The sequence below is a fragment of the Ornithorhynchus anatinus genome, chromosome 1 (assembly GCF_004115215.2).
Source record: "Ornithorhynchus anatinus isolate Pmale09 chromosome 1, mOrnAna1.pri.v4, whole genome shotgun sequence".
Taxonomy (NCBI): domain Eukaryota; kingdom Metazoa; phylum Chordata; class Mammalia; order Monotremata; family Ornithorhynchidae; genus Ornithorhynchus; species Ornithorhynchus anatinus.
This window is the reverse complement of record NC_041728.1, coordinates 27698369-27713147: the sequence shown is the minus strand read 5'-3', so window position 1 is coordinate 27713147 and position 14779 is coordinate 27698369. Positions and strand designations below refer to the sequence as shown.

General features: G+C 45.2%; 1 long non-coding RNA gene and 1 other non-coding gene across 3 annotated transcripts in view; one reads left to right on the top strand and one right to left on the bottom strand.

The window, feature by feature from the left end:
* The window catches only part of LOC120638269, a 334023-nt gene that overhangs the window by 185252 nt on the left and 133992 nt on the right, over nucleotides 1-14779 (bottom strand). For both annotated transcript variants that reach the window (XR_005659839.1, XR_005659838.1), the window contains exon 4: nucleotides 12054-12108. This is a non-coding gene — a long non-coding RNA (uncharacterized LOC120638269). The remainder of the gene's footprint in view (nucleotides 1-12053; nucleotides 12109-14779) is intronic.
* On the top strand, nucleotides 7726-7863 carry LOC114816182. Its single transcript, XR_003763954.1, has one exon. It is a non-coding gene; the product is annotated as a small nucleolar RNA SNORA7 (small nucleolar RNA).

Genomic DNA, 14779 nt, shown 5'->3' with positions numbered 1-14779 from the left:
GTCAAGGAGAAGCTTTCGATTTCCCCGGGCTATTCCTATCCCCCATATCAGCGTGGAGAATCGCAAATTTTTTAGGGTATTTGTTCAGTACTTACTATGTGTCAGGTACTTTACTAAGCACAAGCTTGGATGCAGATCATGTCCCACACGGGGCTCACAGTCCTAATCCCCATTTTACAGCTGAGGTCACTGAGGCCCAGAGTAGTCAAGTGGCTTGGCCAAGGTCACACGGCAGACAAGTGGAGGAGCTGGGATGAGAACTCAGGTCCTTCGGACTCCCAGGGATGTGCTCTATCCACTAGGTCACACTGCTTCTCTGTGTGTCTGCTTATCTGCCAAATGGTTTAAAGTCAAGGTGTAAAATGTTACATCTATAACAGAACAATGATTTTCAAGAGTTGGTTTAATCTATTTCAATCAATAATATTATTTATGTTATTTATTTGTTTCTCTTAATGTCTGTCTACCCCCTCGAGACTGTAAGCTCCCTGTGGGCAGGGAATGTCTCTACCTACTCTGTTGGGTGATAGTCTCCCTGTGAATGGAAAACTTTGCATTATCTGGGAAGATGATGAGACACAGGGGTCTTTAGACCAGTTTTCATTGTTTTAAAAATAGAAGGGAAATGTTCTACAATAAACCCATACGATGTGCCCTTTTAACTATGGAAAAGAATGTTGCAACTACTGTGGCATTTACTTTTCCTCCTCAGCATCAAAAATATTAATTAAATACTGAACAGAGTTCCCATTCTCTAATCGGAGCATCAGCAAAATCCACCATCAGTTTCATTTACAAAAGTCTGACTTTTGCCCAGAGCCAAATGTGCCAAACTGAAAAATTCATTTGTTTTAATTTTCCATCCAGAAACATGATGAATTGCTCCCCGTAAATTTAGCATGAAAGAATGATACTAACAAGTGCGGTATTTTTTAAGTGCTTAGTATGTGCCAGGCACTGTTCTAAGCACAGGGGTAGATACAAAATAATGGGGCTTGGACACAGTTCCTGTCTCATGTAGGGCTCACGGTCTTAATCCCCATTTTACAGATGAGGGAACTGAAACCCAGAGAAGTGAAGTGACTTGCCCAAGGTCATCCAGCAAACAAGTGGAGGAGCCGGAATTAGAGCCCAGGCCCTTCTTACTCCCAAGCCCGTGCCCTATCCCCTAGGCCACACTGCTATTCTCCCTCACAGGCAAATCATTTAAGCCACTTGAGTGAAAAACAACCGATGGTATTTATGGAGCCCATACTGTGTGCAGAGCACTGCCCTGAGTGCTTGGGAGCTAGATTGTAAACTCGTTACGGGGCCCTGATTCTGCTGTATCGTCTTCTCTCCCAAGCACTTAAGAAACAGCACGACCTCGTGGGTGAGAAATCTGCATGGGGTGTCGGTTTCATCTGCCCCACTGAAAGTGAACAAGTTCAGAGCAGGGGAGGAGGAGAAACCAGAAAGGGGGAGACAAGTCAGAGAGAGGGTGTTCCTTGCCTTCCTCCGCGACAGAGAACATCCCCTGCCGTGTTCCCCCTGCGCTTCATTTCTTATTCCCGCTGCAAGAGAAACTTGGAGGAGCTGACAGGATGAAATGCCATCATCTGGCCCTTTAGCATTTACCATCCCCAACACCCTTCCCCCATTTGGGATTTGCCAGAAAAGCCAGAAATAACACGGCTACTTCGTGCCCAGGCAAGTGGTTCGTAGAGGAGGAGCCGTGCGGCCTACAGGAAAGAGCGCGGGCCTGGAAATCAAAAGACCTGGGTTCAATTTCCAGCTCGAGCACTCGCCTGTTATGTGACCTTGGGCAAGTCACTCACTTCTCTAGGCCTCAGTTATCTCATCTGTAAAATGGGGGATTGACTCCTACTCCCTAGTACGTAGACTGTGAGCCCCATGCGGGGCAGGGACGGTGTCCTTTCTGATAACCTTGTATCTACCCGAGGGCTTAGTACAGTGCCTGGCACAAAGTAAGTGCTTAACAAATACAATTATCATTATTATTATTAGGGCAACTCCCTCAGGTTAGCAAGCATGAACACCATGCCTAACTGCGCAGTATTTTGCATCTTTTTCCTCTAAAATGACTCCAAAGTTTCAAAATTACAAGTTTGATCAAAGACAATGTTTTGAGCACTTAGAAAATATTATGCCAAGAAACTTATCAACTGTACACTACCTCCCTACCCAAGGGGTGAAGCCAGGTTATACCATAATAAGGCACATGAATAAATTCAGACCCTCTCATATTTCATCTTTAAAGTTGGTAAAATGTGTTGATCTTTGAAGGCCTGGAAATCAGGAGGAAATATTTATCTGCATGTCTTTCACTGCTCACCCCTTAACCATGTCGCATATTAGAGATTCATCATCATGTCAAGTCACTGTCATTTATGGTAAATTTCAAGTATTTGTCATTATACCTTTGACCTATCACAGTATTAACATCCTCGGGGAGTTCGCTGTATAACACCAGTTTCAGTACCAGAACAAACAAAGCCAGTAAGTATTTTTGCAGCTCGCTGGAAAGAGAAGCCGAACTTGGCTTTCGAGAGGAATGATAAATGTATACCACAGAAACACAGAAATAAAAAAAAAAATGGGATCCAAAAACATGTGCTGTTTCACAGGGAAATAAATAAAAAGACAGACATGAAGTTCCCACAAGACTTAAACATGCAACTATATTCAGGGTGGAGTTTTTTTTCACATATCCATGATGTATCTCCTTTAGTTATTTCACGTTGGCCTCTGAAGTGCCGGAATTAAGAGGACACTAAAAATGTTCCCATCTTTGAGTTTTTGGCCCCCTCCCTCTCCAAATAGTCGTAGTAGAAATTGCAGCAAGCAAGCAGCATGGCCTAGGGGAAAAAGCACCGGCTGGGGATTCAGAGGATCTGGTTCCTCATCCCGGCTCTGCCACCTGCCTCTTGCGTGACCTTGGGCATGTCACTTCACTGCTCTGGCCCTCAGTTGCCTCAACTGCAAAATGGGAATTCGATACCTGTCTCTCTCCTATTGAGGCTGCAAACTCCGTGTGGGACGGGACTGTGTCCAACCTGATTAACTGGTTTCTGCCCCAACATTTAGAACAGTAGTAGTGAGGCATTTACTGAGTTGTCAGTGGATACAGTGCACTGAATTAAGCACTTGGGAAAGTATATCAGCAAGATGAAACACATTCCATGCTTGGCACATAGTAAGCACTTAACAAATACCATCATTATTATTATTATAATTCCCTGCCCACATAATAATGGGATTTGGTAAGCGCTTACTATGTTCCAGGCACTGTTCTAGGCAGTAGATACAAGATAATCGGGGTGGGCATAAGTCCCCATCCCACATAGGGCTCACAGTCTTAATCCTCATTTTACAGATGGGGGACCTGAGGCGCTGAGAAGTGAAGTGACTTACCCAAGGTCACACAGCAGACAAGTGGTGAAGCTGGGAGTAGAACCCGGGTCCTTCTGACTCTTGGGCCTGTGCTCTATCCACTAGTTGGATTTTACATTCTAATGGACAAGACAGACATTAAAATATTAATAGGGAAGTCGGAATAAATAGACTCTACAGTCGATCATATTCGTCTACAAAAGTGCTGGGGGAGGGTATGTATAAATATGCAAGTGCTAGATGTGGCTGATGATGTGGTCTGGGAGTTTATCAAGGAAGGCTTGTTAGAGGAGGTTGCATTTTATGGTGTTTGTTAAGCACTTACTACGTGCCAGGCACTGTATTAAATGCTGGGGTAGATACAAGCAAATCAGGTTGGACATAATGGACACAATCCCTGTCTCACATGGGGCTCACAGTCTCAACCCCCATGTTGCAGATGAGGTAAATCCCTGCCCCATAGGAGTCTCACGTTTTAAAATGGAGGGAAGAGGATTTAATCCCCATTTTACAGATGAGGTAACTAAGGCCCAGAGAAGTGAAGCGACTTGCCCAAGGTCACCCAGCAGACAAGCGGCAGAGCCGGGATTAGAACCCAGGGCCGGGCTATTACCACTAGGTCACGCTGTTTCCCCTTTTAATAACAAGACGCTGGACTAAGATGGCAGTAATCTGGTTAGTGAAAGGGTAGATGTGGGAGATGATTGTTAGAAGAACAGGCAGGATTCAGCAGCAGTTGGAATGCGAGAGGCAAAATTCATTCACTCATTCAATCGCATTTATTGAGCACGTACTGTGTGCAGAGCACTGTACTAACTTCTCGGGAGAGGACAACAGAACAATAAACAGATACATTCCCTGCCCGCAACGAGCTGACAGTCGCAAATAAGAATAGTAGTAATAATAATAATGACATTTAAGTGCTTACTATGTGCCAAGCACTGTTCTAAGTGCAAAGATGTCAGGGATAACACTGCAGTTGAGGGCTTCTGGGTCAAGGCTGGCATCATCACCAACAGAGATTTAAGTTAGGAGGAGGAAAGCGTTCAGGAAAGAATTTGAGTCATTTCGTTTCAGTAATTTGGTGCTTAATTTGAGCTGGCAGGCATCAAAGAGGAATGCCCCAGAGGCCAGAAGAAAGGAGGGATTGTAGTTCAGCTAAAATATTCATTCTATTTATTAATAATAATTATGGTATTTGTTAAGCGCTTACTATGTGTCAAGCACAGTTCTAAGCGCTCATTCAATCGTATTTATTGAACGCTGACCGTGTGCAGAGCACTGTACTAAGCCCTCGGGAGAGTGTACAATGCAAAAATAAACTGACACATTCCCTGCCCACCACGAGCTTACAGTCTAGAGGCAGGGAGAAAGACATCAACACAAATAAATAAATTACAGTTATATCCTTAAAGGGCTGTGGGACTGAGAGTGAGGTGAACACCTTTCGATGTCCAAAGGGTACAAGTGGACAGATGACACTGAAGGGAGAGGGAGTCAGGGAAAAAAATGGTTAATCAGGGAAGACTTCTTGGAGGAGACGTGATTTTTAAAGGCTCTGAAAATGCAGAGAGTGGTAGTCTGGCATATATGGAGGGGGAGGGAAACTCGCCACAACATTATTAAACAAATCAATACAGACCAAATATGGACCAAAATTCAACCTTTTTTTCGTGTTCAAGTTAACCCAAGCTTTTTGGAGAGGGAAAAAAGGAAAACCTGATTTGGCTCTTTGGCTTTGCCTTCATCTATCATCATGGCCTTGTGTCGGATGCGTCTGGCCTCAGGAACCAAGCCGAAAATAGAGCGAGAAAAAACTCCCACTTTCATCGTTTCAAGAGAGCTAGCCTGAATGAACAATTCACAGGCTTCAAAGTTGTTAGCTGGCTGGCAACTAAGATACAAGAAATCCAGACAAAAACAAATGCTCGTAAATAGTTGTGATTCTGTTAAGCTGGAAAGAATGTCGGAATAACTCTAGGAAACCTAAAGAAGTAACTTGAAGACACCCTCTTGAGCAAAAAGAATCAAAATGACACCAAAGGAAAATACCGTTCTTCATATGAGTGTTTCACAGTTTTATGAATTGCCGCTTTGCACGTGCGTTTATGGTCGTGCTCGTAAAAATAGCGGTCGCCTGATACGTCTGTGCATACGAAACTTCAGATTGAGCTCTCCTATGCCACGCTACTGACTGCTGAGTTGAAACTTCGTGATGACCTGAAGTGAATAAAATGTTTATTCTGATACAGTCTGTTAACTTGATAGAACGTGCAGATAAGGGCAGACAGTGAGGGTTCAGAGCACCCGTCATAAATTTACATTCAGCTCCCTTGCACAAGCCATAAAAGTGATTTTAAAAACATTTAAAGGTCACAAGTGAAGTCAGGTCTGGGTGTGTGGGCTCAGCCCCTCGCGTTCGACAATACAGACGACAAAAACAGGCCACTCTCGGGAGAATTCTGCCATCTCAGCTCTAATGTTTCCGAACAAAAGCTGCACTGTCTGCCGTGGGTATAAGATTTCTTCATGTAACTGGTGTGATTTGTAGGTCATATAGAAATGCCCGGGCTTCAGATTTCCTCTGTGTTCCATGTGTAAAAGCGACTTCTTGTTGAGCCGACTCGATCGTTCACATGTTATTTTCCCCAGTCGGATGATTACTCCAGGTGGGAGGAAAATTAATATTAGCAAAGAATTCACCTGCCTTAAAAGTGCACTTGAATTTGCAAACTTTATTCACTTCTCCCTCAGCCCCTCCACCCTTATGTACATATCTATCCTGTATTTTAATTTCTGCTTCTTCCTCTAGTCTGTAAGCTAGTTGTGGGCAGGGATCGTGTCTGCTTATTGTTATACTGTCCTCTCCCAAGCACTTAGTAGAGCGCTCTGCACACAGTAAGTGCTCAATAAATACACTGAATGACCTGTAAGGTCTTCGTGGGCATGGAACGCGTCTCCGAACTCTGTTGTACTATACTGTCCCGAGAGCTCGGTACAGGGCTCTGTGCGCCGTAAGTGTTTAATCAATCCCTTCAATTGCCTGATTGATAATCTCATTTCTGTTACACCCAATGGATCCAGCTCTCCATCACACTGAGAGACCGCAGAGCTCAAAGCCTCCTACTAAGCAACTTAGTCTCATCGTCAGAGGGGATCGACCTTTACCGAGGCCAAGGTCCCTTTCAGGTGAAATACCCTCGTCTCATGAAAAGTTTCTCCTCCACTGAGGGTTTCCAGCTACCCACACTGCAGTCTGGATGATTTCTTAGAGAGGGGAGAGAGGTGTGGCTTTATCCATTAAATAATCATTGGTATTTATTGAGCAGAGCACTGTACTAAGCACTTGGGAGAGTACAATATAGCAGAATTAGTCAACACATTCCCTGCCAATCACAAGTTTACGGTCTAGATCAGGCAATCCATTCTCTGCAAATGCTTCAATTTATCTTTCAGCCTTTCTCTCTGCACCAGATCTCACAGGTTCAGCTCCTTAGAAGTTCACAGTGTGGCGAGTTAGCAGTTTTTCCCGGCGACCGGGACGACTTTTCCAACTAATTGTCATCATTGATGGTATTTTCCGAGCACTTACTGTGGGCAGAATACTGTCCAAAGCATCAGAGAGAATACAATACAAAGAGTTGGTAGACGGGTTCCCCACCCTCAGTCAACTTGTGGGAAAAATTCACATGAGGACTTTCACAAAGAATGCTTTTTTTTCCCAGTGGTATTTAAGTGTTTTCTATGTGTCAGACACTGTACTAAGCCCTGGGGTAGATACAAGCAAATCGGGTTGGACACAGTCCAGGTCCCACATGGGGTTCACAGTCTTCTTCCCCATTTTACAGATGAGATCACTGAGGCACAGAGCAGTGAAGAGACTCGCCCAAGGTCACGCAGCAAAAAAGTAGCAGAGCTGAAAATAGAAGCCGGGTCCTACCTACCACCTGCCTACGAAGATATGGAATAAACATCTTCCTCTACCCTTTTCATATCACGATGACGCCACGCAAACATAAGTGGTGCTAAAAGTTTCACGTCAACTAGTGACCTATTAAAAGCAGAAGAGTTTAGTCACCCCTCAAAATTACTGAACAGATTGGTGACCTTTGAATGACTAATATATGCTTGTGAGCATTTTTTAAGAGATAAACCTATTTACTCTTATAATTGCCCTAGTTTTTACATAATTGTTTCAACACCAAAACAGGGTAGGAGCTATTACGTAGAGAATGAAGGCTAATAATAATGGAAGCAGGAGAAATAAAACAAGGAAAGGAGGAGAGAGTAAGAGGAATTGATCGATTAATTAATGGCATTTATGGAGTGCTTCCCCTCTCAGGGTCGCGTCTGGAGAGTTTCCAGGATGCTACCAGCCTTGGCTATGGGAGGGAGAGTCAAGCAGGGGCCTGTCCATTCCATTTCTACCTTAGCCAGTGGTTAGCGAGTGGAAGGCAACCTGCTACGAGTCAAACGGGTGACCGTGCCGGGCTGCAGCGGCACGGGAGAGAGTCGAGGGTGGAGATTCAAGTTGACTGTGTGGAAGGAGGAGATGGTCAACCGATTCTGGATTTTTACCCAGAAACTCTCTGAACCCACTACCAGAACGATTGCAGATGGAGAACGGGGCGTTCTGGGAGAGATGTGTCTGTGGAGTCGCTATGGGTCGGAAACGACTCGACGGCATAAGGCAAGACGACAATACCACTATTACTGATAATGCTATACTCCTACTAGCACCATTATATATTTTTTATATTTGTTAAGAACTTATTATGTGCCAGGCACTGTACTAAGCACTAGGTAATCAGGTTGGACGCAGTCCCGGTCCTAAATGGGGCTCACAGTCTTCATCCCCATTTTACAGATGAGGGAATTGAGGCCCAGAGAACTGAAGTGACTTGTCCAAGGTGACACGGCAGACAAGTGGCAAAGCCAGGATTAGAACCCAGGCCCTGATGACTCCCAGGCCCGGGCTCTATCCACTAGACCACACTGCTTCTCTGCATAAGTGCCACGAGGGCAGGGCATGAAGTGAAGTACCTAAATCCTCAGGGAGGCCAAACCCAAGTATAGAGCGGATGCTGTAGGGAGAGAAGATATAATTGGGGAGATGAGACATTACTCAAGAAAGGTATCCCAGAGTCAATCATATTTAACAAGCGCTTACTGTGTATAGAGCACTGTACTAAGCGCTTGGGAGTGTATGATAGCACAGACTTGGTAGACGATGAGCTTCCAGTCTAGAGGGGAGGTTACAGTATAGTCTTAGAGTCTAATCTTACAGTCCCAAAGGTGATGAGGCTCTGAAAATGAGGACAGAAGGTGGTCTGTTGGATGTGAAGGGGAAGGGCATTCCGGCACGATGGAGGGTGTGAGCAAGGGGTTGTCGGAGACAGGACAAGAGCAAGACAAGGTGTTTGAGAGGCCAAGGTTGTGGGATGGTGTCTCTAGACTATACTCAGTTGTAATAATAATAATAATAATAATAATGCAGTACTTGTTAAGTACTTCCTATCCTGGAGCACAATTTAATTCATTCATTCAGTGGTATTTATTGAGCCCTTACCGTGTGCAAAGCCCCGAACTAATTACACAGGTATATGTCAAAAAAGACAACTCCAGGGCTGAACCAACCTGACCTAAAACTTTCTGCCCTGGCTTGTGCCGCTATCACTGCTTAATAATGTCTATTAATTTCCTCCTCAGAAATGTGTGGGAATGGTCAGGGAGAGAGGGGAATTATGCAGGGGTGGCCATTATGTGAGTATAAGCCCCACTGGAACGGGAGTGAAACACAAACCATTTGGCTGGGTGACTGCTGTGGAGCATTTCGAAAGAAAGGCAAGAATAATGAGAGTAAGTCTCCATCCTGAGCTATGCATCCTAAAAGCTGCTGAGGCGAGAACTTAGCTTTGTCTCCTCCTCTGTTTTCTGACTAATCAGCTTTATGCCTGCTTCAGTTGGAAAATGGATGAGGGATGTGTGTGTTTGTGTGAATATCCACCACTTGAGAGCCAAAACCCGTATCTTCATCAGCCCGCGGAAGCTACCCACCTACCCGGGCAGGGCTGCCTTCAGGCATTTCGTCTCCCTGTAGCAGGGAAAGATTTACATCCTTAATATCACAGGGGTATTTGTTAACCACTTACTCTGTGCCAGGCACAGAGTAATAACAAATACTAATCGTGGTATTCGTTAAGCACTTACTACGTGCCAAGCACTGTTCTAAGCACTGGGGTTGATCCAAGTTAATTAGGTTGAACACAGTCCATGTCTCTCATGGGGCTCACAATCTTCATCCCCATTTTACAGATGAGAGAACTGAGGCCCAGAGAAGTCAAGTGACTTGCCCAAGGTCACACAGCAGACCAGTGGCGGAGCCAGGATTAGAATCCAGGTCCCTCTGATCCTCAGGCCCGTGCTCTATCCACTAGGCCATGCTGCTTACTGAGTTCAGAGGACTGTATTAAGCGCTTGGGAGAGTACAGTATGCAATATAGCAGACATTTCCTGCCCACAGTGAGCTTACGGTCTAGAGGAGAATGGTCAGTGGTTTTTCTTCAAGGTAAGGGTCTGTGTCCCCCTTACAGGAATGACAAAAGGGGACCCGCTTCCACCTAATGGCATGTCTCACCTGATGCAGCGTGGCTCAGTGGAAAGAGCCTGGGCTTCGGAGTCAGAGGTCATGCGACTCCCGGGTCTGCCACTTGTCAGCTGTGTGACTGTGGGCAAGTCACTTAACTTCTCTGGGCCTCAGTTACCTCATCTGTAAAATGGGGATTAACTGTGAGGCTCACGTTGGACAACCTGATTACCCTGTATCTACCCCAGCGCTTAGAACGGTGCTCTGCACATAGTAAACGCTTAACAAATACCATTTTTATGCAGGTGGAGAATCATAATGAACAGCCATCCTTCAGGGAATTCTAATTTATCTAGAGTTTGTTCTGTCTCGAGCTTGTTTTATTATTTTATGTACTGTTTGACTTGGGCAGTAAAACACTGTGTGCATTATAAAAACCATTCCTTATCGAATCAACAAATCTCCCATAAGAAATACACCAACTGCTCCAACTAACCAGATAAATCTACTCTGTACTTCCCTTGCTTAAGTAGATGTAAAGAAGGGTATTCCTTTGTGGTTGCATTTATTCATTGGTATTCTTCTTTGGTTGAATTTATTCATTCAGTTATATTAATTACTTACTCTGTGTAGAGCACTCTACGAAGGACTTGGGCTAGTATCCAACAACAACAAACAGACACATTCCCTGCCCACAACGAGTTCACAATCTAGAGGGAGAGACAGACATTAATGGACAAAAATAAAAGACAGATCTGGACATAAGTGCTCTGGGGCCGGGAGGGGGGAAATGAATAAAGGGAGCGAGATCCAGAACAAGACACAGACTGTCTTTAGTTCACATTTTTACAATGCGACAAACACATTCAAGCGTGATATTGTGTTTTCAAGCTATACAATTACTTCACTATCTGGGCCTCAATGGACCTGCCTCTGTGGTCATTATCACTGCAGGCACCGAATTTCCCCGCCAAATCTTCAGCGGGAGATGATGCCACAGAAAGAGCCTGCAAAATTAATTAAGGAGTCGAAAGTCTTGGAAAGAGATGAAAACCGCTAAATCCTCTTAGGGCAAAATATTGGGCCAGCTCCCAACCGGGAGAGTGGATAACACCCCTTCCTCCCCCAGCACTCCTTGTGTTTATCTCACATTTCCTCTCTCCCCTGCAAAATCTGCCACCCTCAAGCACAATAAGTACAAACACTAATAAACTACTTGTCTCCAAAACCAGACAAAGGGTTCAGTTAGTCAACATTCCACGCCAAGCACGGCTAGAACATAACGTGAGCCCTAAATGACCTTAGAACTGACTTTAGCGGCTTCCCCAGGACCCCAGGAAGAGTTCTGACATCATTAATAGAATGATAAAGATCACGCCCCTTCTAGGAACATTTATTACTTTAGGTAATGTGCATTCGCCCTAAGGGGGAAATTGTTAAAACCGAAGGGGAAATCCATGACCAGGGTTGGACACTTTTTCAGGGCCAGATGGGTACTTTTCCAAAGGCCAGGGCAGTTAATAGTAATAATAATAATATTGGTATTTGTTAAGCACTTACTCTCTGCCACGCCCTATTCTAAGCATTGGGGTAGATACGAGGGAATGAGATTGGACACAGTCCCTGGCCCACATGGGGCTCAGTCTCAATCCCCATTTTACAGATGAGGGAATTGAGGCACAGAGAAGTGAAGTGACTCACCCAAGGTCACTCAGCAGACAAGAGGAGGAGCCGGGATTTAAAATCCACGTTCTCTGACTCCCAAGCCCGTGCTCTTGCCATTAGGCCGTGTTGCTTCTCGGTTAAGTTGGGGTGTGGGTCCGGGAGGAAGAGGTTTGCTTCAAGAGGTACAATCAGGACAGCCTTCTTTTCACTCATGCCAGACCCCTCTCTTTCTCTTTTTCTCTCTCTCTGTCACTGCCCAACCTCTGTTTCCTAAAAGTGCTGAGACCAGCAGACTTTGGCTTTGACTGACTCATTAAGTGGCCCAGTGGGGAATGAAGGAAGACGTTTGGAGCACCATGTTGGTGTCATATGCCAAGTCAGACCCAGGATTAGAACCCAGGGCTCCTACCTTGCAGTTCGTTGCTGCTGCTATTATTCTGCTCCTTCGATCCTTTGGTCCCCGTCTAAACAAAAAGCACAGAATAGACAAGTCAATAAAGCCAATATCTAGGACAACTAAAGCACAAATGCCACTTTTCTGACTTCTGCTCCAAAAAGTGGGCTGAGGAGGAGATTTTTTTGATGGCATTTGTTAAGGGATTACTATGTGCCGGGCACTGTACTAAGTCCTGGGTTAGTGACAAACTAATCAGTCTCTGTCCTACATGGAACTCACAGTCTTAATCGAAGCAGCACGCCTTAACGGATAGAGCATGGACCAAGGAATCAAAAGGACCTGGGGTCTAATTTTCTAGCTCCACCACTTGTCTGTTGTGTGACCTTGGGCAAGTCACTTCTCTGTGTCTCTGTAAAACGGGGATGAAGACTGTGAGCCCCATGTGGGTCAGGGCCTGGCTCCAACATGATTAGCTTATATCTACCCCAGTGTTTAAATCAGTGCCTGGCACATAGTAAGCGCTTAAATAGCACAGTTATTATTAACATTATTATCATTATTAGAAAGAGCCCCCCCAACTCCACTTTGAAGCTCAGAGTTAACTGAGAAAGAAGTAATGGGATTTTCAGATGGTGCCACATCCAAAATCCTTCAAGGGACTGAAACTATCAAGACCGGGAATCTTTTGCAATTTAATCTTTAAACGTCTTACGTGGCAATGGAGGGCAACAGAGAAGCGGTGTGGTCTAGTGGTTAGAGCACAGGCCAGGGAGTCAGAAGGACCTGGGTAATAATCTCAGGGTGACATTGATCAAGTTACTTTGCTTTTCTGGGACTCAGTTACCTCATCCGTAAAATAGGGAGTAAAACGGCGAGCCCTCTGTGGTACATGGACTGTGTCCAACTTGATTAGCTTGTGTCTACCCCAAGGCTTAGTAAAGCGCCTGGTACATAGTAAGCATAAATACATAAAAAAGATGCAGGGTGAACAGTACAGAACAGCCTCACTTGAAACCCCAGGATTTTATCAAAATGCCCCTCCCACCTCGGGCTGTTAAACCTCACTGAGGCGATATCAGTTTGTCCTAAATAGCGCGTCATTTGAAGAGGCTGATATTCCCCAGCTGACCAGACAACCGAACTGCTCTTCCATAAAAACCGGGATAACAAAATCTAGTAAACTCACATCCCTTGAGTTTCAAATTAGGGTGATTCTACCCAATAGTGGTTCTTCCTAGTTAAAGCCGCTGCTGCTGATTTTCATTTCCTGTGCCAGGTATCCCACTGCCAGCCAGAGTTTGAATATTGGCGAGCAACGGTATTCTTGCCTTGCATCGCACTCTCAATAACGTACTTCCAACAGATTTGGGATCTTACTGAAAGGGCACTTGGCATGTTGATGCATTTACCTGCATGTGATAATAATTTGGGGATCTGTGAAGCGCTTCCTATGTACCAGGCACTGTACTGAGTGCTGGGGTGGATGTAAAGAAATCAGGTTGGACACAGTCCCTGTCCTACGTGGGGCTCACAGTTCCAATTCCCATTTTACAGATGAGGTAACTGAGGCTCAGAGAAGTGAAGTGACTTGCCCAACGCCATACTGCAGACGAGTGGCAGAGCTGGGATCAGAACCCATGACCTGCTGACTTCCAGGCCTGTGCCCTATCGACTATGCCATGCTGCTTCTCCGGTATCAGTGGTCAGTAGAGGGGACTCCTAATTTTAGTCTTAGTTTTTCCGACGAACGAAACGGTTTTGACTTATTCTAACCTGAAAGGTAGTCTTCGATTTGGTTTCACCCTTCTACGAAGCTTAACCCCCAGGGTAGGGTGTGTGACTAATTCTTGTTTTCAATCTGTCCGGCAACTAACACACTCCGGACACCTGGTAGCGAAGCTTGCCAGAATCCACATCTTCAGAACCACAGGCTGACTATCCCGTTAAGAGGCAGGCAAAGCACACTGCCAAGTATAAACCACAGCTTGAGGCCCATGCTGTGCAGCTTATTAGTTAGATTCTGGAGGGATTTTTTGTTGAAAAAAAAAAAAATTCCCAAGAATTGGGGAGGAAGGTACAGGAGACGAACAGAGTAAAGATCAGGAGAGGGGGAGACAGATGCATCCAGGGAGACCAAAGGAGGAATAGAAGCAACGTGGCCTAGTGGATAGAGCTCGGGCCTGGGAGTCAGAGGACTTGGGTTCCAATCCTAGCTCTGCCACTTGTCTGCTGTGTGACTTTGGGCAAGTCACTTCATTTCTCTGGGGTTCAGTTCCTTCATCTGTAAAATGGGAATTAAGACCGTAGGGGACCCCTGTCCGACCTGATTCTTGTATCTGCCCCGGTGCTTAGTTCAGTGATGATGATGGTATCTGTTAAGTGCTTACTATGTGCCGGGCACCGTACTAAGCGCTGGGGTGGATAAAAGCAAATCAGGTCGGACACAGTCCCTGTCCACCCAGTCTCGAGCCCTATTTTACTGATGAGGGAACTGAAGCCCAGAGAAGTGAAGCGACTTGCACAAGGTTCCACACACAGCAGACAAGTGGCAGAGCCAGGATTATTCATTCATTCAATCATATTTATTGAGCGCTTATTGCATGCAGAGCACTGTGCTAAGCACTTGGAAAGTACAATTCTGTAACAGATGGAGACAATCCCTACCCAACGGTGGGCTCACAGTCTAGAAGGGGGAGACAGACAACAAAACAAGTAGACAGGCAGCAATACCATCAAAT